This window comes from Micromys minutus (assembly GCF_963924665.1).
Source record: "Micromys minutus genome assembly, chromosome: X".
Lineage (NCBI taxonomy): Eukaryota > Metazoa > Chordata > Mammalia > Rodentia > Muridae > Micromys > Micromys minutus.
This window is the reverse complement of record NC_137970.1, coordinates 105,191,739-105,217,210: the sequence shown is the minus strand read 5'-3', so window position 1 is coordinate 105,217,210 and position 25,472 is coordinate 105,191,739. Positions and strand designations below refer to the sequence as shown.

General features: G+C 40.9%; 1 pseudogene across 1 annotated transcript; it reads right to left on the bottom strand.

The window, feature by feature from the left end:
• Positions 1-519: 519 nt before the first annotated feature.
• LOC308415172 (POU domain, class 5, transcription factor 1-like) lies at positions 520-18,775 on the bottom strand (annotated as a pseudogene). The gene is made up of 4 exons: positions 18,755-18,775; positions 15,523-15,711; positions 2,637-2,786; positions 520-1,285 (listed from the first exon to the last, which is right to left on the bottom strand). The product of its transcript is annotated as a POU domain, class 5, transcription factor 1-like (transcript).
• Between the last annotated feature and the right edge of the window lie 6,697 nt (positions 18,776-25,472).

Genomic DNA, 25,472 nt, shown 5'->3' with positions numbered 1-25,472 from the left:
TGTGCTAATAGAGCTAGGAGAGCATCAGCAGAAGAAATTGTAGGATGTTTGCTCATCTGTCTATTTATACTGAATTAAATGAACAGCGTTTGCATTTTTTTTCAATAGAAATCTTTTCTTGTTCCAAGAAAGATCCTAAATTGCTCTTATGATCCAGGGCCTTGTTTATGGAGGTGGATTACTCTTTAGCCTATTGCTTGGTTCCTTTTGCAGAAATGTAGATAGACACTGTGCAAAAGGTTTTAGGATCCTTTTGATTTGAACTGCTGTGGAGTGCTAAATTTGAAAGAAATTCAGTATTTTCTTTTACTGTGTCCCAGGCTTTTTAAATTCAAGAACAAAACGATAAGGAATGGCTCACGCTCCATGGCATCACTAAACTTCATCTTCTGCTATCCTCTTTGTGCTTTGAGTCTCTCCTCAGTAGATGAACTCAATCCCAAAGCTGTGGGGGCTCCAGGTTCTCTTTACCTACCTCCTTTCCCTAGGCTCACCTCATCCCCAGGCAAGGATGTCGCCTCAGCTTGAATACATGGGAGAGCCCAGAGCAGGGACAGGAACAGACAGAAAAGCCTTACCCTCATGAAAATGAACAGAAGAGAGTGGTGAAATGGGGAATACTCGTACTTGTTGGGAATAGCCAATGCTTGATCTTTTGTTTGCCCTTCTGGCTCTGATTACAGAATGATACATGGACCACATCCTTCTCCAGCCCAAGCTGCTTGGTGATGATGCTGACCTGTTGCTGGGTAGGCTTCAGGCACTGCAGAAATGTGTTCTTCAGGTTCCCTCTCACACAGGTCTCAGTGTTCATTGGTTTTCTGTTGCAGGCCTTCACCAGGGTTTCTGCTTTGCATACCTCCGTGAAGGTTCTCATTGTTTTCAGCTTCCTCCACCCACTTCTCCAGCAGGAGCCACAGTTTATACAAGTTCTTGAAGTTTAGCTTCAGGACCTCAAAGCTGCAGATGGTGGTCTGGCTGAACACCTTTCCGAAGAGAACACCCATAGTGAGCTCCCTGGGTGTACTCCAAAGCGACCCTCTTCTGCTTCTGCAGTTTGGCAAATTGCTCTAGTTATTCTTGCACGGCTTTCTTGTCCTGGGACTCCTGGGGACTTGGTTCCATCTTCTCCAACTTTACAGCACTGGAGTGGACAGTACAGTGCCAACAGGGCTCTCTCTGTGCTGCTCTGCACTCATGCTTCTGCCTGGCCTTCAGGTTGCCAAGTCTCCAGGCCAACTTGGGGCACTAGTTCCAATCCAAACTAAGGTCCACAATATGCCACCTACCCCTCCACCAAACTATTACGGTGGGTGTCTTAGGGTTCTACTGCTGTGAACAGACACCATGACCAAGGCAAGTCTTATAAGGACAACATTTAATTGGGACTGGCCTACAGATTCAGAGGTTCAGTCCATTATCATCAAAGTGGGAACATGGCAACATCTAGGCAGGCATGGTGCAGACAGAGCTGAGAGGTCTACATTTTCATCTGAAGGCTTTTAAGAGAAGGCTGGTTTCTAGGCAGCTAAGATGAGGATATTAAAGCCTACAACTACAGTGACACACCTATTCCAACAGGGCCACACTTCCTAAATAGTGACACTCCCTGGGCCAAGCATATACAAACCACTACAGTGGGGCACATGGGAAGATCCCCAACACCTTGTCCAACCCCTGGCCCCATTCCAGGCCCACTTGGGGACCCCTGGGAGCTTAGCCAGATCTCAGGGTCCACCCATTTCAGCTCAAGCCTTCCTGACCCATCCTCCCCTCTCCCTGTGGGAGTGAGAAGGTGAAGTTTAAAGCTAAGTGCTGGGCCATGGGAAAGGTGGGCACCCCAAGTTGGGGGCCTGACAGAAGGAGGGATTACCTAGGGACTGCCTCGATATAGTTTTCTTCCAAGATTAATTCATCTTTCTGAGCTTGATAAACAGAACAGGTAACACCTATCTTCATCCAAACCCTACAGATGAAAATTTCAGCCAAACAAGTTTTAGATTTTAACAAGAGATCCATTTCCTTGAATGACAATATTGATTGGAAAAAAAAAAACAGCATTGATGGGGATGGGGGTACAAAGACCTCATGGTGTAAAAGAAACCCAGGGTAATTCCTTTTATCAAATTCTGTAAGTGACTCCAGATATTTCACACAATGGCCCTTCTGTTTCCCCATCTTGAATTCAACCCATAACCTTCTCTTTTTCTTTCCAAGGAGACTGTACTCTTCATTGATGTGGTTCAACACCTTTCAAAGGCTTCCTCTAGAGTCCTTTACCATAACTGTTCATCCCTTCAGAATGGTAGAAACATTTTCTGGAATCTGGACAATGTGAAAGCTGAAAGTGGTCTTCATTCTCAACATAGATCTGCAAAAGGAGAACATTTGACTTTTTACCACCCCTTCCCAAAGCTGAGTTGAACATCACTGTGGATCTAAACTTAGGTCTTCATACTTGCATGGCAAGTATTTAACTGCCTTAGACATTTCTCTAGTCCTCCTTTGGGAAATGCATTTGGGACAAGAACTCATGTAACATAGGGTGGCATTGAACTTGCTATGTAGATGAGGATAGCATTGAACTTCTGATTCTCCCTGCTTCTACCTCTTGAATGTTGGAATCATAGACACACGGCATCATACTTGACTGGAGAATTTTTTATTTCATAAAAGAAGTTACTGGGAGGCTGCACGTGGGTGGGTGAGTAGTTGGGCATTGGAAGTTTGTTTTTCCCTTTCAGTTTTTCCAGGAAATCTAAAATTGGTCTTAAGTCCTTTTTCCCCTAAAAACAAACAAACACAAAGAGGACATTGACTGCAGTTCCTAGAACACCTATATCATAATAGATATTGCAGTAAAAGCAATTTTCACCTAATTGGCACACCAACCCTATAAAATGGATACATTTCACTGATGAGAAACATCACTGGGCTTTTGAAAGGGGAACTAATTTGCTCAAGGTTACCCAGCTTGCTAGAGGCAGAGCCATGCAATTTCCACCGGGCCCTGATGCCTCCTGCTGAGTACAGACTTCTGCCTGAGGAACCTGCTCAGAATATGGAAGTCCACAGCACTCAAAACAATTGTGTTGACAGTAAATGGGAGCAGTAATAAAAACAACTGGAGACATCACCATAAATACAGCCAGCAATTTTAGCTTTAACAGATTGCAAAGGCTTTTGCGGTAGGCTACAGATGCCAGATTGAAGACCTAGTCTGCTGTTTATGAAGCTAATTTGTCTTTTTGTCCTGTAGCTACTTTTCTCTAGATTGTCTTTAAGCCAGGTATGGTAGTGGTTGTCTGTAATCCTAGCATTTGGAACGGTGGAGGCAGGAGGATTTTAAGTTTCAGACCAGCCTGAGTTATGTAAAAAAAATTCAGTCAATTTTTAAAAAATGAAAAGAAAAACAATATTTTATCTTTGTGTGTGTGTGTGTGCTTCTGTGCTCTTTCTTGTGTGTAAAATGTTCACCCATGTAAGCGAGAGGAAAGGACAGAGGTTGAGTCAGTGTCTTCCTTTGTTGCTCGCCACCTTATCTTCCTGAGCTAGACACTGTAGATGGCTGCTGTTTCTTAGCTTGACTGGCTGGCCAGTGAATCCCTGAAATCTGGCCATGTCCATCCCCCATGCTAGGCTTAACGACAGACCCAACTGTATTCAACCTTTCCATAGGCACTGGAAATCTGAAATTTAGGCCCTCAATCTGTGCATCAAACATCTTATCCACTGAGATATCTCTCTAGCCCAAGACTTCTAAACATTTTTTTTTTTGAGAATGTCATACATGGGTACCATATTTGATTATTTCTGCCCCCTCCCTCAACTCCTTCTGTGTCCTTCCACTTCCTCCCAAATTCATGAGTTCTTTATTCATTACATTTTAATTATACATATATATTTGTGTGTGTGTGCGCGTGCATGCACATGTTTATAGCTGATTGTATGTGCTTGAAGAACCTATTGAGAATGCTCCTTACTTAGAGATAGGACCTTGTAAAATACCACCCACCCCAGTCAGCATTGTGGATCTTAATGTTTCTTTCTTTTATGGCTAAGTGTTGGAAAATGGTCCAACAATAGACTCTTAGGAAGAGATTTCTGAGTGCTTATGAGAAAAATACAAGAAACCAAAACAAGACTCTTGTGCCCACAGTTTCTTCAAAAACAGAATTATTCTTAGATTATGCTTTTGTGTTTCTCATAGGAGTGGTAAAACAAAAAGGTGAGTTTACTCAGATTATTCATTGCTATTGGATATTGTTATTTGTTTATATGTCTCTATGGAAAAACCATGTTTTTGCCACTTGTGGCTTTCCCAGGACATGCAGTGCAGCTTGCCTATCTCAGTGATTGTACACTTACTCATATGACTCCTCTTCACTCTCAGAGGGTAAACTGTCTGATGCTCTGAATAAAGTTGGCTATTGCATAGGACTTTACACTGTCTCATTTATCTACTCCATTCTTCCAGGTCCCATTGCCTCTAGAGTGAACCTTAAGAAAATTCAGCTTTCTTAGACGTTTTATATGTTTATTGGTCATTTGTACTTGAGAACTGTCTGCTTTTTTCATTAAACCGTTTCCTGATTGAGTTGTTTGATTTCTTGCCATTTAGTTTTTAAGATATTTTTACTTTGTTTGTGTGGGTGTTTTGCATGCACATATATGTCCTTGTGTTCCTGTCATCTATGGAGACTGGAAGAGGACATAACAGATAGCCTGTATATCAGATATTTGCATTATGAATGACAACAGTGGCAAAATTATAAAGTAGAAATGATAAAAAATTTTATGATTGGGGGGTCACCAAAACATGAAGAACTGTATTAAAGGTCACAGGAGGGTTGAGAAACACTGCTCTAGGGGAAGAAAGAACTCCAATGAAGAGGAGAGGCCAGGGACAAGAGGTAGACTAGCCAAGTATGGGGGTGAAAAATGCTTAAGGCACATTAAAGGCTTGCATGAAAATGATCTTACATAACTCGATGCAATAAAAATTTAAAGAAAAGGAGGTGTTCACACTTCCCTTAGGATGTTTTCCCACTAGATAGGAGTCCGATCAGTCAGCTCTGGTTCAAGTGTGATTTGGAAGATTGGGTGGGATAAGGTGGAGTAAAGAGCTAAGATTGGTTTGGATCCCTCTTGTTTCAGAACATTGTCCCCTAGGGACTGCAGCTCTCTCTCAGCCAAGTCATCATGCTCTTTGATGCCTCAGGACTAGACATTGCAACGGTAGCCTGTCATCTACATAGTTCACACTATAGAGCTACACCATCAAGCTAAACAACAAATAATTGCAAAGAATCTCTACATAGATTACTTAAGTTTATGATTTAGTGTTTGGCCATATTCAGACCTGTCCTGGGCTGCATGTGATCCATGGGCAGCTAGTGGGATATACTTACAAGGTCCTATGTGTCTGAAATACAGATTAGTGTCCTCTTCCAACAGTAGCACACCTCTGCTTTCAGCATATAGTCCAGCATGCCCAGACACATAAAATAAAACTAAGAAAATCTAAAATGGAGGAGGAAGAAGAAATGATGATGATGATAATGATGATGATGATGATGATGCAAGCTAGATGTTTAAATTCCTGTATTAAAAACAGAACTGACTTCACCATCATTGCAGGTATTTAAGCACCATGTAGACAACCATTTAGTGAACAAATCACAAAAGACATTGTAGTGAAAAATGGACATACCCAGAAGACCCTTAATATATGTCTGTTCTTATAGATATGAATAGTTGGTGTCCACAGGCTTTTTCCTATTGAGTTGACGTCAAATGCAGGTAACTTAGTTTCTGCCTTGGCTATCTACTTTACAAGTAACCACATCGTTCAGATCCAGCAATCATTTTCCACCTCCTCGATATAATTTCTGAGCAAAATGGTGGTTTCAACTTCTTGTGCTACAGAAGCTGAGGGATGTCTGAAGAGTTATTAAAGAAAACTTTGCAGTGTTCCTGAGTACTTTTAAGAATGAGATTCAGCTTGGGGAAAAAATATTAAGTCGAAGTTTCCATGATTTTTTTTTTTTTTTTGTTTTCTTTGCTTTGGGCCTTTTTTTTAAAACCTTACTTATTTTTTATATACATTGCTGTTTGGCCTGGATGTATGTCTGTATAATGGTGTCGGATCCCCTGGAATTGCAGTTATACAGAGTTGTGAGCTGCCATGTGGGTACTAGGAGTCAAACACAGGTCCTCTAGAAGAGCAGCCAGTGCTCTTAACCACTGAGCCATCTCTCCAGCCTTTGTTGTTGTTTTTATTGAAACAGGGTTTCTCTGTGTAACTCTGGCTGGCCTCAAGATCTAACTGCCTCTGCCTCCCGAGTGCTGGGATTAAAGGTGTGTGCCACCAAATGGTTGGAACTTGAAGCTGTCATTCTGGGTGAGGTAAGCCAGTCACAAAAGAATTCTCATAGTATGTACTCACTGATAAGCGGATACTAACCCAGAAATCTTGAATACCCAAGAAACAATTCACACAACCTATGAAGCTCAAATAGAAGGAAGGTCAGAATGTGGATGCCTCAGTCCTCCTTAGAAAGGAGAACAAAACACTCAATGTGGGAAATAAAAGGACAAACAGAGGAGCAGGGATTGGAGAAAAGATCATCCAGAGACTGCCTCACCTGGGGATCCATCCTATATGTAGCCACCAAATTCAAGCACTACTGCTGATGCCAAGTAGCTCTTACTGGCAGGAACCTGATATGGATGCCTCCTCAGAGGCTCTGCCAGAGCCATGCTGATACAGAGGAGGATGCTTGCAGCTAACCATCACACTGAATAAGAGGATCACAATGAAGGAGCCAGAGAAAGGACTGAAGGAGTTGAAAGGGTCTGCAACCCCTTGGGAAGAACAAAATTATTAACTAACCAAACCCACCACAGCTCCCAGGGACTAAAACACCAACCAATGAGTTTGCATGGAAAGACCCATGACTCCAGATGCATATGCAGCAGAGAATCTCATTCTCTGGCAACAATAGGAGGAAAGGCCTTTGGTCCAGTGAAGGCTCTGTTTCCCAGTGTGGGGGAATGCCAAGGTGCTGAGGTGGGAGAGAGTGGTTGGGAGAGGGAGCACCTTCATGAAGGCAATGGGAAGGAGGCGGGATTGGGGGAAAGAGGATAACATCTGAAATGTAAATGCAGAGAATATCCAATAAAAAATGAGGGGAAAAAAAGGTGTGTGCCTCAACTTCCTATCCAAAATTTCCAGTTTAAGTTTAGGAGCATCTCATGAGACCAAAAGCCATGTTAGCTTGAGTCTTCTTCAAGAGTTCAAAATGTTTAAGAAAGCTGTTTTGTAGATTTTTATAGACTATGGCTTAGGAGTTCATTGGGTGTGACTGCTACAAGGAGAAAACTTGGGTTAAGAAATTTTGACTTACCAAATGACACAAAGACCACTTTTTGTCATTTGAAATACAGCGTGAAGCACAGTGAAGCAAAACACATGGTTTTATAATTGATGGTTAAATGAGTGGCTACTTACTCTTGCAGAGTTCAGTGCCCAACATCCATATTAGGTGGCTCCCAGTTGTCTGTAACTCTAGTACCAAGGGATCTGCTGTACTCTCCTTTTAACTAAAAATCAAAACAAAATTTTATTTTGTGTGTATGAATATTCGGCCTGCATGTATGTGTGTATATCATACGCAAGCAGTAGGCATAGGCATTGAATCATCTAGAACTGGAGATACTGTAACATTAGTTCTAGGAACTAAACCCTGGACCTCTACAAGGGCAACAACTGCGCTTAGCTGCTGAGCCCTCTCTCCAGCACCTAAATCAAACTTTCTTTTCAAAAACAGATTCAGTGATAATAAACTTCTTCAGATTGTTGTGATGCTGGTCCTGGTCCTGGTCCCGGTATTGTGTTTGTTTGAGATAAGGGTTTAAAGTAGCCTGGATTGATCCTGAACCAAAGATTGGTCTGTGTAGTGGGAATTTTGGTTTCTTTAAAAATCCAGTTATGTTGTGAGACTATTTTGTTTTTTTTAACCCAAGTGTGGGATATGGGGCTGCTACCTGTGCTAACTATGATTTTTCTCGTGCTCTAGGAGGGGTGTGATTTTTTACAAGCGGCCGATAGTTACTTTTAGAATGTTGGGGACTCTTGAGAGAATCGGAATTCGAAAGCCCCGAGAGGGCCAGTGGCAGTTGTTGCCCCTGCTGATGGTCTCTGCTGCTGCTCTTGCTGTTGCTGATGCTGGATTGCTGGTGGAGACATCCTGATAATGGAGACTGGACTTGTCCCAAGGAACTTAATGCCCTTCATCAGCAGGAGTAATCTAAAGAGGCCTACACCCCCTTTCCCCTCTAACCTTTTTCTCTCTTTCCTAGTGTTGGAGGTTTGGAAGGGATTGGGTTTGAATAGGGTTTAGAGCATAGTAGATTATAGAACCCAATTCAAGTAGCCCCAAAAAATATGCTTATAGGTCTTCAAGTTTTCTTCCTCTCGCTTCTACTTCAGGAGTGCCATCATATCCAGTTTATGCAGTACCAGTGAGTTAACTCAGGGCTTCGTGCATGCTAGGGAAGCAGTCTAACAGAGTGACACCCCCCAGGGCCATACTTCTCAGTGTTGGCCAAATATTGGACAGCATATGAATCATACTTAAAAATAATTACATATTTAAGGTTGGCCCCAAAAAATGTACTAAAAGTTCTTACTACATAAAAGACTTTCTTGTGTCAATAAATGTATTAAATAGCTTGATATGTATATTCTATGATAAAATAATAAATATCAAGACATTATCTTGTAACCCATATATATACATACACATTATATATATATATATATATATATATATATGTATGTATATATACTGTATATATAATTAGTTTCTAGTTAGAAAGCATACTTTTGGCTCAAAATATTGAGAAAACCTGAGATAGGAGAGTGGTTAGATAGTATTGAAAAGTGGTAGTACAGTGTGACAGGTTAATTGGGTTCATCTGTCTTGTAAGTAGATTGGTAGAGCATTTAGACAGCATGAAACAGGTACTAGGTTCCTTCACTAGAACCAGGAAAAGAAACAAGAGTTTCGTGACATTGATTAAACCTAAAATATCCAATGTAAGTATTATTTAGTGTTCATATTTACTTTCTATCAATGTTTATTGCATTGTTTAAATATTTAAATTGGGACTAGAGAGATTGCTCAGTGGTTAGAGTACTTGTTATTCTTTCAGAGGACCTAGGTTCAGTTCCCAGCACCTTCATGTTGGTTCGCACAATCTGTGACTCCAGTTCCAGGGGCTGTGACACCATCTTCTGACATCTGTGTACTAGGCACACACATGTTGCATATATATGCACACATGAAAAACATTCATACACATAATAAGTTAATAAAAATCATCAAGAAAGCTGGGCACTGGTGGCACATGCCTTTAATCCTAGCACTTGGGACGCAGGAGCAGGAGGGTCTCTGTGAGTTTGAGGCCAGCCTGGACTACAGAGAGAGAGAGAGAGAGAGAACTCCAGGACAGCCAGGGCTACAGAGTTAACCCAGTCTTGAAAGACCAAAGAAAAAAATGTTAAGAGGTAAAAATTACTGATATAGACTGGAGATGAACCTTGAAAACAGTATAATAATCCAGAGGACCTAGTCTCAAAAGCTCACAGATTGTGTCACTTCATCTATATGAAGTACTTCAAATAGGCAAATTCACAGAGGAAGAAAATAGGTTAGTGTGTTTCAGTGGCAGAGAAAGGAGTTGGAAGAGCAGGATATGGAGGATGCCAGCTTAGTGGGGACATGGTTCTTTCCCTTCCTGATCTGGGGGACTGACAGGGAGATGTGTTGAACAGTCTGAATGTACAAAATGATATTCAAGTGTACATTTTGAGATATTTCATTTAAAATGATATGAGTTTTGCCTTAATAAAAAAAGAGATCAAAACTGAAAGAAAATACACAATACAACAAAGGCTCAGCTCTGGTGTATCAGTTTTTATTAAATGTAAATGTAGGTGCTTCTACTGAAAGACCGAAGCTGGCAGAGTGGGTAAATTAACATGGCTCTCTGCAAAGCCCCACTTCCAATATACGGATATTGGAAGGCAGAAAGTGAAAGGAAGGCAATTGTATGCCACCTAGTCACTGATCAAACAAAGCAGGAGTAGCTATATTAAAATCAGATAAAGTAAGCTTCAGGGCATGTATTCAAATATTACCAAGGATGAAGACGTACAGTGCATAAAGACAAAAGGTTCAATATGATACAGTGACCCGCAGAGCAGACCAAAGATCAGGGCTTCAAAGCACACAGAGCAAAAACGGACAAACCTAAAGGAGGAATAAACAAACCCAGTTCTCCTTGTGATCTCTAATCCACAGAAGGAGTGAAAATCGCCATTGTAGTTGGCAGAAGAAGCACCTCGCCTATAGACATTCATATTCATGAGCCGAGGAACATGGGTGGTCTCTCGAAGCTGGAAAGTATGAAATGAAGGCACTCATCTGAGGGCAGCGGAATATAGCCCTGTTATTTACCTAGTGAGACCTGTTTCAGCCTTCATTTTGTTTCTCTATGTGCACTTGTGCATGTGGAGCCCTCATTTTCTTGTGGAGTTTTATCCATCTTCTTTTGAGAAACAGGGTCTCTCCTTCACCTGGAGCTCATCAACTTGGATACACTGTGCAGTGGTTTCCATGACAAATCTCCCATACCCATCCCCTGTTTCAAGTATCTGAACATCTTGTTCCTAGTTGGTGGTACTGTTGGGGAGGCTTAAGGGGTGAGACCTTGCAAGAGGAAGTATGTCAAAGGCAGAGCTTTGAAACTAAAAGCCGTGTGCCATTCCAGCGCTCTCCCCTCCCCCTCTTTATCTTTCTCTATTATTTCTCTTTCTCTCCCTAGTTCCTGCTTGTGAGGCCCCATCTTTTTGCTCCTGCCACTATGCCTACCAATTGATGCCATGCCTCTCTGCCATGATGGTGTCTGATCCCTCTGAGACCATAAGCTGAAATAAACTCTTTCTTCCACGAGTTGTTTTCAGTGACGAGGTTTCAGCACAGTAATAGAAAAGTAATTAATACAGACTGGCCAGTGAGCCCCAGAGCACTTCCAGTTTCTAACCCCTTGGTGGTTGGATTCTCCAGGTTATAGCAGTTCTTAAAAGCTCTTATAGAAGTGTCATGATGATAGAACTCCCTTTGACTTTACACTTGCACATATCAAATGACAAATTCGTGTTGTTTTTTTAGCCAACAAGCCTGTAGTAACTCTTATATAAGGCATAGAAAACGAGTGCAGTTACTGAAAAACCACATCAACTGTGTCTAATGCATTGCCAGCAACAACAGAGCATTCAATCTTTTGAAAAGTGCATGGCATATGGATGAAAATTGACCAGAAAATGAATCATGAAAGTCATTTTTAAATCCCTTAAAAGTAGGACTCATAATGGTTTTGTCCTGAATGCGAACACCAGCTTTCACCATTGAAGTGGGGGTGGTGGGGTGGGGTCTGGTACTGGGTTTCAAGTCTGCCCATAATGTTTACATGCTAGAAAGCAACAGAAAGCTAAAAGGAGAATCTCCAAGCTCTTGGCAATCAAATACTGCACATTTAAACCTAGCGGCTCTGAGAAAGTTCAGGAGACATTCCTTGAACCAACGGAATACAACACATGAAAGTTTGTGGGAAGAGGCAGAGGTGGAGCTGAGGAAGAAATGGACAGAAGAATGCCCTCCATTGATGACCCCTCTCAGGATGCTGGGAAAGAAGAGAGCCGTGAACCCCAAGCATGCAGAATAGGATGAAAATAATAAAACCAGGAGCCTGGACTAATGAAACTGAACAGAAACAAACAGACACCAAAGCCAGCATAGGAAAAACGATTGATCAAAAGTAACGTGAATTCGTCATCTTAAAAACACCTATAAAGGACACTTGAAGCCCCACAGAGACTTGTACATAATCTTTAGAGGATTGATTTCTTCTGCAAGAAAGAAATAGATGAAACATTTTTCCAATTGATTTTATGAGGCTGTTTTTATTCTTAGACCAAGAAATGAGAGGTTGGGGGGGGAGGAGGAGAAGGAAAGATGAGAAGAAAAGAGAAGGGAAAAGAAAAGAAAAGAGTGAGCTGGCTTGGGACTAAGCTAATGGCAAAGCTCTTGAAACATGACAGTGGAGTCAGGAGAGAACCACAGTACATGCTTTGAGTGTTAGAAAATGAAAACAACGAAGAAAAGCGTCCTCTTGTCACATGTGCATCTCAACTCCAAGCACTGCAGACCAAAGAGGGGCACCTGCCCTTGGAGACTAGATAGGGTTAAATGAAGGCCTTAAACTTGAAACTTAGAACCAGTGGACTGGTGAGATGGCTCAGCCGATGGAGTTTGCCAGCAAGTCTGATGATCTAAGTTCAATTCCCTGGACCTACATGGTGAAAGGAGACTCCTGCAAGTTGTTTTCTGACCTCCACTGTAGTGCATACACTCATACATGATCAATAAGTCAATATAATCATTTTAAAAGAAAGCCAGGTCCACCATAGGAAAAGTTGTCATCACACAAAGCTTCCAGATCATTGCTGCAACCCTCAAACCTGCAGATGTTACTTTGGGAACTGTGTTAGGTCGAGTTGTTAAAACAACACCTCTACCTTAATATCCCAGAAAGCAGATCCCATGCCAAACCCACCCACCCACACGCATCCATATACACACAGAAGAAATGGTAGGCCCTTTATATAACTAGTGCTCACAGGCAAAGACTCTAAAGTGGCTCCGGAATCAGGCTGAGATCTGTATGCCTGGGTTCCAGACTTATCTTTACCAGCCTTAGAGGTGGTAGTATACTATTGCCCTCCTCCTGAGACTGTGCAAACTCCTAGGATATAAGATCCACACAAGGTCTAGTTTAGCACAGCTATTCCAGGCCAGTACTCATGAACAGGACTCTAGACTGGCTCCAACACTGGGCAGAGAACTGTGCTCTAGTGGGAAAGAGCCATATCTCAGCCTGCATTCCTACTGGCTGGGCCATGGGTTTCGGTGCTCCACTGAATGAGTGAAGGTCCTTACTGCCATGGCACTCAGGTACAGTTCAGCTCAGCATCCTGTCCAGTGGCTAAGGATCTGCTTACATCCATGCTACCCTAACATTGGGGAGCATGGCATGGTAAAAGACCCTATATTGTGGAAATAGGATTAGGTAATAATCACAAGGCTTTGTTCTGAAATCTAGTGCCAGGCTTAAGGACAACTTACAATGGGAAGAATAAAAGCCCCTCATTCCCAGGCTTACTTATGAACAGAGTCTCTGGCTGAGCTCCAATGCCAGGGGGAGTCACATGACCTTAGGTTATCAGACCTCTGTTCTAGTTAGCATTACTTGTGACTGGTTAAAAGGGCTTGAGCTCAGATCCCCAAATTAGCAGTAAGCATTCCATAGAAGTATGGGTCTTATTTTTGAAGTTAACAGGGTCAAGCCTGGGTGCTACTCACATGGGAGACATATGGGCCCTAGCTTAACAATGTTGGACTGGGACTGAAGGCTGTGAGCTTAGGGTATGACACTGCTTGGTGGGTTTGGTGGCCACAAATGTGTTGTGGAAGGTTAGACTAGTCTATCTCCAATACCTAAATCTAAGTAAAATTTTCCACTGGCTGACTTAAAATCTTCAGATGGCCATCTAGGCTTATCTTGGTTCCAAGGCTTATGAAAACAAACCATTCCCTAAACAAGTCTCCTGGAGACAAACCTGAGCTACGATTACCTCCTAATATTGAAAGTGAGACTGCAGGGGTAGCTGGCTATTAGCAAATCTGGACCTAGGCGCCACCTTGTGTTAAAATGATGGAACTGACTCCAGTCTCAGAAAAAAAGCAGCCTACTTAGAATTTCTGAGAAGACAAAAAGGATATCAGGTTCTTTAGTGTCCAGTGTCAACAATCCAGACTATTTTTTGAAAGGCAATGGCATCATCCAGCACTCAAAACAGTGCACCGGACACTGAGCAGGCATGGGTTCTCAAAAAACATAAAACATTGGGGACTGAGGTTCAGTTCTTTCTTTTTTTTAATTTATTTTTTTCTTACAACTTTATTTTAAAAAGTGAGAGAGATACATGTACAGATTTTTAAAAGCATTTTGGCATAAAACTATACGAACATATTTTTGTCAGTACTTGATTTTTTAAAGGTTTGATAGTATGCACTGAAAAATTACTAGTTATCTTAAGCATAAAGTACATGTAAAACAAAACATAACATGAAAATAGTCAAAGTTTTTTTGGTGTGTATAGATTAAACATAATGATTTTTAAATACCAAAAGTTGCCACAAGGTTATCTTCTTAGCTCTTGAGTTATTAATGATTTAAGGTCTAGGTGTACCACACTCTGAGAGGGTGCTATACACTTACTGTTTTTGTTTGTTTTTTCCTAAGAGGGGCTGAGGCTTCCATTTTTTGGCCTTTCTTTCTTTTCTTTTTTTCTTTCTTTCTTTCTTTTCTTTTTTTTTTTTTTTTTTTTGAGCTTCATATGATCTGTGACTTGGGTGTTCAGAGCTTTCTGGGGCTAGTCTCCAATCAGTGACTGCATATTATGTCTGTTCTTTTGTGACTGGGTTACCTCACTCAGGATGATATTCTCTAGATGCGTCCATTTTCTTAAGAATTTGGTAAAGTCATTGTTTCTGGTGGCTGAGTAGTATTCCATTGTGTATATGTACCACAATTTTTGTATCCATTCGTCTACTGAAGGACATCTGGGTTCCTTCCAGCTTCTGGCTATTATAAATAGAGCCGCTATGAACATAGTGGAGCTTGTGTCCTTATTGCATGTTGTGAGGTTCAGTTCTTAGCATTGCAATTAAAAACACTTTTTAAACAAAACAATTGTGTTAAGAAAACTCAATGAATGCAAAGAACACAGGGAATACAAGTCTTGAAAAAACTGAGCAGGAAGTTTTAAGCTGACAAATAACCACACCAGGATTGGTCAAACAAGAAATAATTGATCTATTTGTTATTAATGATGGTGGCTTTGTTGTTGTTTTATTATTATTATTATTATTACTATTATTATTATTATTATTAAGCTGTGTGTGTATGTGTTTGGTGTGTTTAAAGGTCAGATGATAACTTGAAGGTTAGGTCTCTTCGTGTCTGAAAGTTCATTTGTGGTTTTTCTCATATATATTTTAAAATTCCTCATTGACTCTCACTGAATGATCCAATTCTCTATATACTTGTCTTCCATTCCACAGTCTGTTTTCAACATGGTCCATTCTGTTGGGAAGGCTGAATTATTGCTGTTTTGCCTTATTGGGTTTTTTATTTCCAACATTGCTTCAGTAGTTCTAAATAGTCCATTCTACTTTCATATTTTGGATCAACTTCGGCATTTGATTCAGCTTTTGTTTTCGTTCTTCTGGGTACATTCATATCTTTGAGTCATTTGACCATAGGTATAATCATTCTCTTAAACTCGTTATCTGGACAGTCTTCCAAGTCATTCTCATTAGGGTTCGTTACTCTGGCATTGGTAATTTCAGAAGGGGACATGTTGTCTTGGTTTTTCGTGTTACTTTTGTCGTTGTGCTGGGGTTTGGACTTTGCATGACGTCCAGGAGAGCACTCCGCTGTAAGATGGCTGAGAAGTTTTTTTTCGTGGAACTGATACTGCGCCGAAGATTCTATCCTAGTCTTTTGAGAGTCCACTATCTGCAAGAACAAACACTCATCTACTTTGCTGATTTCTGATGTGGCCCTTACAAATATGCTTGCTCTATGTAAGCTCTGGTCAAACTGGGGCTAGATGCAGGAGGGCTCCAAAGGTTGGGTGTGATGTCAGGCCATCTATATGGTGGCCACAGGCAGGGTGTACCTGGGAGTGCTAGGAGTCCAGTCTGAGGCATGGAGACTGGAGATCCTGGAGGTGCGAAGAGTTAGTTCTATGGCATGGGATAGAGTAGTGCCTAACAGCAGCTCAGAGATACTGCCTATGAGAGCAGAGCCTACTTGATGGGAGGGGGTACTCAGAGAAGGGAACAAGGGAAGTCCCAGACAAGTTCAGCAGCTCTGTGGGATAGAAAGGAGCGGGCCTGTATGATGCTAGAGAGAAAAGTCCCAGAGGAGTTGAAAGAAATACTTGTTGGTATTAGATTTTTTGATTATGAAATAAAGAACATAAAAAAATAAAAGGAAAATAACAAGGGGAACTACCTTAGTCTAGAACGTTTTGGTACATGAAAAAAAAAAATGGGAGAAGTTTTTGCCTGCCAGGTGTTTGATGAGAAGTTTGTGTGAAAAGTATAAGAGGTGCTATTTCAATTCTAAGGCAAATCAAAACAAAGAGCAAACAAACAAAAAAAAAAAAAAAAAACAATTATAGTCATCTACCCTCTCCTCTAAAGAACCATTTAAATATGGAGGTTAAGGGGATGGCTCGCTCGTTAAGACGTGTGCTTGGAAATTGTAAGGGCCAGAGTTCAAATCTCAGCACCCATGTAAGAAGCCAAGCATGCCTGCAAATGGCTGTAACTCCAGCTCTGAGGGGCACGGAGACAATGAATGCTAGTTTGCTGGCATCTGGTTTAGTTGAGACTCGGAACCCAAAATTTAAGAAAAGCCACAGGTAGAAACCAGTAAAGAGCAATAGAAGATATCCAGGGTCATCTCTGTTCTCTTCGCTTACATCCAGGTGAATGTCCAGGTGCATCCCACTGTATAGATATGCACGAAGACACATAAAAATACGTTTAAAATCTATCAGGATGGCTGTGACTTTAAAAAAAATCAGAAAAGAAAACAGTGAATATTGCTGAAGATGTGGAGAAATCTGAACCCTGCACATTGCAAGTAGGAACATATAATGGTGCAGCACTTCTAAAAACGATCTAGATACTATGCAAAAAGAATTTAAATTAATATTCACTCGTGATCCAGCTATCTCACTCGGGTTTATCTCTGAAGGGAGTGTGCTGGGGGTCAGAATAAATTGCGAGCGATAACTTGGATTTGTCTGCAGCTTCCTAGACTGTGGTCAGCAATAGTGACAGTTGCAGGCTTCGTCGGTAGCTTTCAGGTATTCACAGCTTAGTGGGAATGCTGGGGGCTTCCTGTCTATCCATTCTCAACCATGTGATGTCCCTCTTGGCTCAGGATTGAATTTATCTGGGGGGATGAAATGGTAGATGCTGTGTATTTTGTTCCCTTCCTTATAGGGCCTTCATGATCTGTACCACCTCTAGGCCAGCTCTTCTCCCTCCAGTACTTGCCCTTACAAACTCCGGTGGACTAACAATTACAGCTCATTGTTCTGGTTCCCTTTTAGGGAGAGAAATGCCGCAGACACTTCCGGTCACTCATAGTGCTGATGACACCTGCTGTTTCCTTATTTCTTTAAAAGGGCTTTCTGTCAGTTTTCCCCCTTCTGGAATTCCTGTGGTGCATGTGTATTGGTTCATTTATTGCTTATAAATTCTGTAAGCTTTCTTTGTTCTTTTTCATATGTTATTTTGCTCTGAGTGAATAATTTAAATAATCTGTCTTTGAATTTCGTCATTATTTCTCTTTGCTGGTCTTGCTGCTTTAGGCACTGGGCTGAATTCTTCAATTCAGCTCTTGCAGTTGTTTCAGATTTTTATGGTTTCTCCATCTTTCTTGGTATTCTTATTTTGTTCATGTCTCATCTTGCTGACTGTATTTAGTTGTGTATGTGTGTTTCGGAGATGTAGGGATGCTGAAAATTATGGAGACCCAGAACAACTTCACAGGGACTTTCTTTAATTGAAGTACTTTAAATTATTTGTCAAGTACATCTTAGATCTCTATGTGGATGAATCTTCATTGTCAACTTGACTGGCTTTGGAATCACCTAGGAGAGTCTAGGTGTGTCTGTGAGGGTATATTTAGAGACATTTATCTGGGGAGGGAAGACATTAAGGAGGACCCTAAATGTGTGTGGTACCGTCACCCAGGATGGAGGCACCAGAGTGAATGGAAAAGGATCATAAGCATCTCTAGTTGTCTTCTTTTCGGCTGTGGATACAATGGGATGGGCCTCTTCACACTCCTGCCACTGTGCCTTCTCTGACAGGGTGGACTATGGCCTTAGTCCTTGAGCCAAACAAATTCTTCTTCCATTAAGTTGCTTCTTGTCAGATCGTGCCCATGATAAAAAGGAACTAGTGTATTTCTTTTGTTAAAACGGCATTTTCTACATTTGTCTTTTGGAGAGTTGGGTACCAATACCATGATGTGTACATATGGACATCAGTGGACAACAGGTGGCATTTGTTTCTCCTGGGGATTGAACTCAGGTCATTAGGATTTAGCTGCAAGTACCTTAACTTGTTGAGCCATCTCACAAACTACTGAATTTCTTTAATGTTAGCTAACTAAGATTTATTTTGTTCCATTGGTGATATAATGTTGTGTATGAAACTTAATCCTTAATGCAACAGTGCCAATACATGAGGACTCTTCTCCCATGGATAGATTACTATTGTTATTTCAGAACTGAGCTCATAGTCATGAGAATGATATCATAAAAACAAATTGGGCCTGCTCTTGTATTGTTTTCTAGCATATATACATGATATCATTAGACATGACCCCCCCCCCCATGGTGCACTCCCAGCCTCTCAGTTTTAAAGAAATAAAACTGTATTCTTCATAAATCACCCCTTGTCCATTGTGTTATTACAGCATCACAAAAGGCAAGAAAATGTGTCTTTGATTCTTTATAATTTTGATAGCTTACCTTGTTGTCCACGCAGAACATGGCTACCTCTGAGTAAATTTCGACCTCTATCCATCTTTCTGTGTGTGCTTATGTATGTGTGTGTGTTCATGTTTGAGCTACAGACTAAAAGAAGGTGACAGTTCCCAGGCAGCTGTGAGCACAATGTGGGTCCTGGGAACAAAACTCAGAGCTTCCTCAAGAGCAGTGATTCATCTTGGGTCGTCTCCTCAGCGCCCCGCCAGGTTGTTATTTTGTTTTGTTTTGTTTTGAATTGACACAGATCCTCAGGTCACCCAGACTTGCCTTGAACTCAGTGTGTAGTTGAGGATAACCTTGATGTTAAGGATGACCTTGAACGCCTGATTCTCCTCCTTTTGCCTTCCGAATGCTGAGACTGCAAGCATGCATCATCACACCTGGCCCATGTACCTTCTTTTAACTTTTTCAGGCTGCTGAGAGTCGTCCACCCACCCTCTTTAGCTAAGGTGCTGTTGTCTTGGACTGTGCTTTTAAGGGGCAGGGATGCTGACTGTGTGTTCTCCTTGCTCTTTTCTAGAGAGAGAGAAATCCTGGACCAAATAGATCTCTTGAAACAGCCGAGGGAAGGAGCTGCTGTAAAGGGAAACAATAGCGCCTTGTGCTTATTTCAAAGAGTTGTTCTTTGGTGTAGTGCTTATCCAAGACACATCAACTTCCTTTTATATTTATTTTTAAAGCTTTTTTTTGGTGTGTGTCCCTCTGTGTATATGCACACAAGGGGCTGGTACCTTCAAGTGCCAGAAGTGACCATTAGATCCCTGGATCTGGAGTTAGGGGCAATTGTGAAACCCTCAGCCCGGGTGAGTGCTGAGAACCAAAGTCCGCTCCTCTGGAAGAGCAAAAAGCACTTGTAACTGCTGAGCTACCTCTACAGCCCCTATGCCAACTTCCAAAGTAAATCATGGGAGTCTTCAACATATTTTCACCCAAATATCATGGCTGTCCTTGTTGATGAGGGGAAACATTCGTAGATATATTTATATTGCTGTCTGGCTGTCAAATCCAGTTGGAACTGGTTTTGAATTCCTGCTGTGCTGTAGAAGTATGCAAATATTGTGGTTGTCTGAGTTTCACATCTGTCAACATTAATATGGAACTAATAGAGCATGGTTGTATATAACATGCCAAGTACCTTGTATCTATTCAATGAATGATGCCCATCGTCGTCATCATCATCATCATCATTGTCATCATCATCATCATCATCACAGTTAAGTACAGTGACTTTTCTGATTTGAATGATGGAGATAGCTGTGGTAGAAACAACTGGAAGAATGAGACAGACGTGTGCCTGTCATCACTTGTCACTTCATTTCGTAAATAAAATAAATTACTTAACATTTTTATTTCACATATGTGTGTATGTGTGTGTCTGTGTGTCTGTCTGTGTGTACATATGCGTGTGGGAGAGGACGCCTTTGTAGGCCAGAAAGGAATATCAGATTATCTAGAGCTGGAGATACAGGTGGTTTGGAGCTGCTTGCTGCTGGGTACAGTGACTAAACTCGAGTCCCCTACAAGAGCAACAAGTGCCCTTAATCACCGAAGCATCTCACCAGCCCTGATCTCTTCATTTCGTGAATGATCCCTATGCGGATTGTTAGTCATCATAAAACCCTCGGTGTTCAAGTGCTTCTAAGCTCTTTCAACACAAACACAATGACAAAATGGATTGGGAAGCAGCCATTTCAGAACTTGGTAGCAATTCGTGTCCAGACCAGGCAACATTCAAGTGAGAAATTCAGATAGCATGAAGACTGTAGGAAAAAAATGAATTTGACTACCAAATAATTCCACCGGTGATTGACAGGAGCAGGCTTTGATGTTTCAAGTATAGGTGATGCTCATACTTGTGCTTAGAGCCTTTTCACTATACTCCCTGAGAAAGGAAGAAAGGCAGCACTGAGAGTCAGGGCAAGGACATCAACTGGCCAAGCCTACCACCCCCAAGAAAGCAATAAAAATGCCAGGCACACCTCAGTCTCAGCACTCAGGAGGCAGAGGTAGGCAGATTTTTGTGATTTCAAAGCCAGGTTGGTGTACAGAGCAAGTTTCAGGACAGCTGGGGCCATGGAGAAAAACCCTGTCCCTCCAAAAAGAAAATGAAGAGAGAGAGACAGACAGAGAGAGACAAAGAGAGAGAGACAAAGAGACAGACAGAGACAAGGAGAGACAGAGACAGAGAGACAAAGAGAGAGAGAGACAAAGAGACAGACAGAGACAAGGAGAGACAGAGACAGAGAGACAGAAAAAGACAGAGAGACAGAGACAGAGAGACAGAGACAGAGAGACAGAGAGAGAGAAGCCACTTATAAACTTAATAGTGGTCTTCTCTACTCACCAATTGCTATAGTTACTAAGGGTCAATTGTTTTCTTTTGATCACTTCCTAAACTATTTTTGTCAAACACAAATAATAATACAAACTATTATTGTATCTTCTTTTTCCACCCACAAGGGGCAACAGAGAGCCATAAGCTTTTGTTTAGCTCCTAATTCAGTTTGAGGCTTGAGATACTATTCTGTATAGCTCTGTCCCCGATTTTTAATAGGGTTATTTGATTCTCTGGAGTCTAAATTCTTGAGTTCTTTGTATATATTGGATACTAGCCCTCTATCAGATGTAGGAATGGTAAAGATCTTTTCCCAATCTGTTGGTTGCCGTTTTGTCCTCTTGACAGTGTCTTTTGCTTTATAGAAGCTTTGCAATTTCATGAGGTCTTTTTTGTCAATTCTTGATCTTAGAACATAAGCCATTGGTGTTCTGTTCAGGAAAATTTCCCCTGTGCCTATGTGTTTGAGGCTCTTCCCCACTTTCTCTTTGGTGTACCTGGTTTTATGTGGAGGTCCTTGATCTACTTGGACTTCAGCTTTGTATGAAGAGATAAGAAAGGATAGATTTGCACTCTTCTGCATGCTGACTGCCAGTTGAAACAGAACCATTTGTTAAAGAAGCTGTCCTTTTTCCACTGGATAGTTTTAGTTCCTTTGTCAAAGATCAAGTGTGTGGGTCCATTTCCGGATCTTCAATTCTATTCCATTGATCTACCTGCCTGTCTCTGTATCAATACCATACAGGTTTTTTTTTTTTTTTGTTTTGTTTTTTTTTTAAATCACGATTGCTCTGTAATACAACTTGAGGTTGGGGATCGTGATTCCCTCAGAAATTCCCAATGGAGGAGTTAGAGAAAGAACTGAAGGAGCTGAAAGGGTTTGCAACCCCATAGGAAGAACAACAATATCAACCAATCAGACCCCCAGAGCTCCCAGAGACTAAACCAACCAAAGAATACACATGGAGGGACCCATGGCTCCAGCCACATATGCATCAGAGGATGGCCTTATCAGGCATCAATGAGAGAAGAGGCCCTTGGCCCCATGAAAGCTCAATGCCCCAGTGTAGGAGAATGACATGGCAGGGAGATGGAAGGGAGTGAGTTGGTGGGTGAACACTCTCATAGAGACAGCGGGAGGAGGATGGGATAAGGGGATTCCAGAGTGGAAACCGGGAAAGGGGGATAACATTTGAAATGTAAGTAAAGAAAATATCCAATTTTAAAAAATATAAAGATACTATTCTGTAGTAGTGGTTCTCCACCTTCTCTAACCCTTTACTATAGTTCCTCATTTGGTAGTGACTCCACCCCCCAACCATACCATTGTTTTCGTTGCCACTTCAGTAACTTAGCTACTGTTGTGAATTGTAATGTAAATACTTTTGGAGATATGGTTTTGCCAAAGGGATTGCAACCCATAGGGGGAAAACACTGCTCTAAGAGCAAGAGAGAGAAAGAGGGGTCACCTAGCAAGTGAAAGGCTCTGGGGTCGGTTCCCCAGCATTATATAAAAGACAGCTAGGGGGCTGGAGAGTTGACTTGATGGTAATGAGCACTTGCTGCTTTTGCAGAGGACCTGGGTTCAGTTCATAATCATCTGTGACTCTAGTTCCAGGGGATCTGATACCATTTTCCAACTTCCATGGGCACCACGCATGCACATGGTGCACATGAATACACTCCTACAAATGTAAATTAAGTTAACAAAGATCGATAGAAACAGACTCTTATATATATTCCATGCAATATGAAAACTACATTCAGGACAGGTGCTCTGGGAAAGTTGTTCAAGAGTAAAGAAAGAGGTTAAGCATCAGACTAGATACCTTTAATGCTTCAACTTTCACTCTTGCCCAGTTTTAAGGTCTAGAATCTTAACATCTCTTATCCTTGACTAGGGAAAAAGACAACCCAGGCTTGTAAAACTCCTGTTATGCCATTGTTCATCTGTTTCCTGGTATCTGATTGGTCATTTAAATGATGATGGTCCTAATTTCTTGCCAACCGAGTCATGATATAAAGCATTTGTTAATGATTTTCCACCACTTGTGAAAAGAAAAAAAAAGGGGGGGGGGAAGGCACATAATTTTTTCCCACAGTAGACATTTCTTCATAAGCAACCATAAACAGGATTCTGTCAGGTGGCAAGACAACAATGTGAGGTAATTGTCACTGCATCGGCAGGACGCCCATCAATATTCCCAACAAATGAGTGAAGCAGTGATGTTTTTTAATCACTAGTCCAATAGTTGACAGAGATCATTACACATTGCAGAAATCATTACCCAGAAACCTAAGCATTCGTATTCTCCCCTTTCAGTGTAAAAGTAAACGCCAGAATGCCAAGCCAATGGGGGTTAAAATCAGAGCCTAGAGCATTTGACTAAAGTGACATCACATTAATGTTCTTTATAAAGCAGCAAATTTTAAAAAGGAGATTCAGCTTCTTGCCAAAGACAGGATGGCTTCCTTGTCTCCCCAGGATTGCAGCTAGAGACGAAAACTGCTTCCCATGGTAGCCTATACTTCTGATAACCTTTGATTCCAACAGAGAACAGAAAGCGCACTTTCAACAAAAAGGTCAGATAAAATGTACTGCTAAATTTCTGGAGAATTTGAGAAGTTAATTAATAGAGTAATGCTATTAAAACCTGTCCTGCAGGGTCCTAGAGCACACTCAACTCAATTATATGGTAGCTATGTATTTTGTTGGATTCATAGTTATAATTTGTTAGTGGATACAGAGCATAAAATAGACTTAAATCGTGACATAGAAAAGAGAAAATTGTGTGTGGGAATAAAAGAGTAGGAGTTTTTTTTTTATATACGATCAAAGTTATTCATTCAAAATAGCTTTTTTATAGCTATGTGATATTTATGTAAGCCCCATGGTAATAACAAAGGAAAAATACCAATGATAGACACACACAAAAGATAAAGGAATGGGCACAGTGTTACAGAAAACCATCACAAGAGGATGAAAGGATACAAAAGATCCATAAAAATACAACGAATAAAATGACAATAGTAACCCCTTTGTAATTACCTTGAATGTAAATGAATTCAATTTTCCAATCAGGAGATACATGAAGTGATTGAAAGGATATAACAAAAAGACATAACTACATGCTATCTACAAGAGCCTACTGTACCTTTAAGGGCACAGAAGTTGGAAATGAAAAGATGGGAAGGGATATTTATGCAAATGGAATCCAAAGGAGAGCCCTGAGTGACAGTACTTAGACAAAATGAGTTCTAATTTAAAAATTGTCACAAGAGACAAAGATGGGTATTCTATAATGATAAAAGGCTCAGTTCATCAGAAATATACACCAGCTATAAATACACACACACACAGCACAATAGCATCTACATATATTAAACATTGGTAGAACTGAGGGAGAAATTGACAGCTATGCAGTAAGAGTAGAGGACTTTGATAGTATGCTTTCAACAATGGATAGATCTTCCAGACACAAGGTCAATAAGGAAATGTTGGAATTAAGCTATATTTTAGACCAAATGGACCAAGAAGACATATATAGAACACAAGTAACCATAAAATATCCCTCCAGAACAGATCACATGGTAAGTCCACCAAACAAGTCTTAGTTGATTTAAAAAGACCATATTCACATCAAGTAGGACTAGAAATGTATCAGTAGTAAGAAAGTTGGAAAATCCATAGTAGAAATTAAGGCATGTATTCCTGAACAATCAATGGGTGAAATTTAAAAAAAAAGAGGTTCAAAAGGTTAATTAACAATATCTTGAGGCAAATGGAAGTGAAATCAAAATATATCAACACCTATGGGATGAGCAAAATACACTAAGACAAAATGATCTATTAGTAAATGCTTACATTAAAGTAAGATCCCAGGCTGAGGAGATGATCCAGTGCATAAAGCATTTTCTGTGCAAGCATAAAGATGTGACTGTAGATTACCAGAACCTGTATTTACCCAGACATGGTAGCAAACTTGTTTCTCTAGTTTCTTGCTTCCTGGTGAGCCAAAGTCATGTTCAGCCAGGAACAAAAAATTTATCAATCACTGTCCTTGTTTGATGGTTTCTGCTGTCAAAAATTATGAACCAAGATCACGTTGGGGGAAGAAAGTGTTTATTTGGCCATCATCAATAAAAGCCAAGGCAGGAACTCAAAGCAGAAACCTGGAAGTAGGATGCAGAGGCCATGGAGGGAAGCTGTTTATTAGCTTGCACTTCATGGCTTGCTCAGCCTGCTTTCTTATACAACTCAGGACAACCAGCGTAGGGATGGAATCATCCATGGTGGCTCGGGACAACTGTAAAAACTAAATAAAGAAAGGTGAAAACTATAAGGTACCTTTATCCTGCCACATG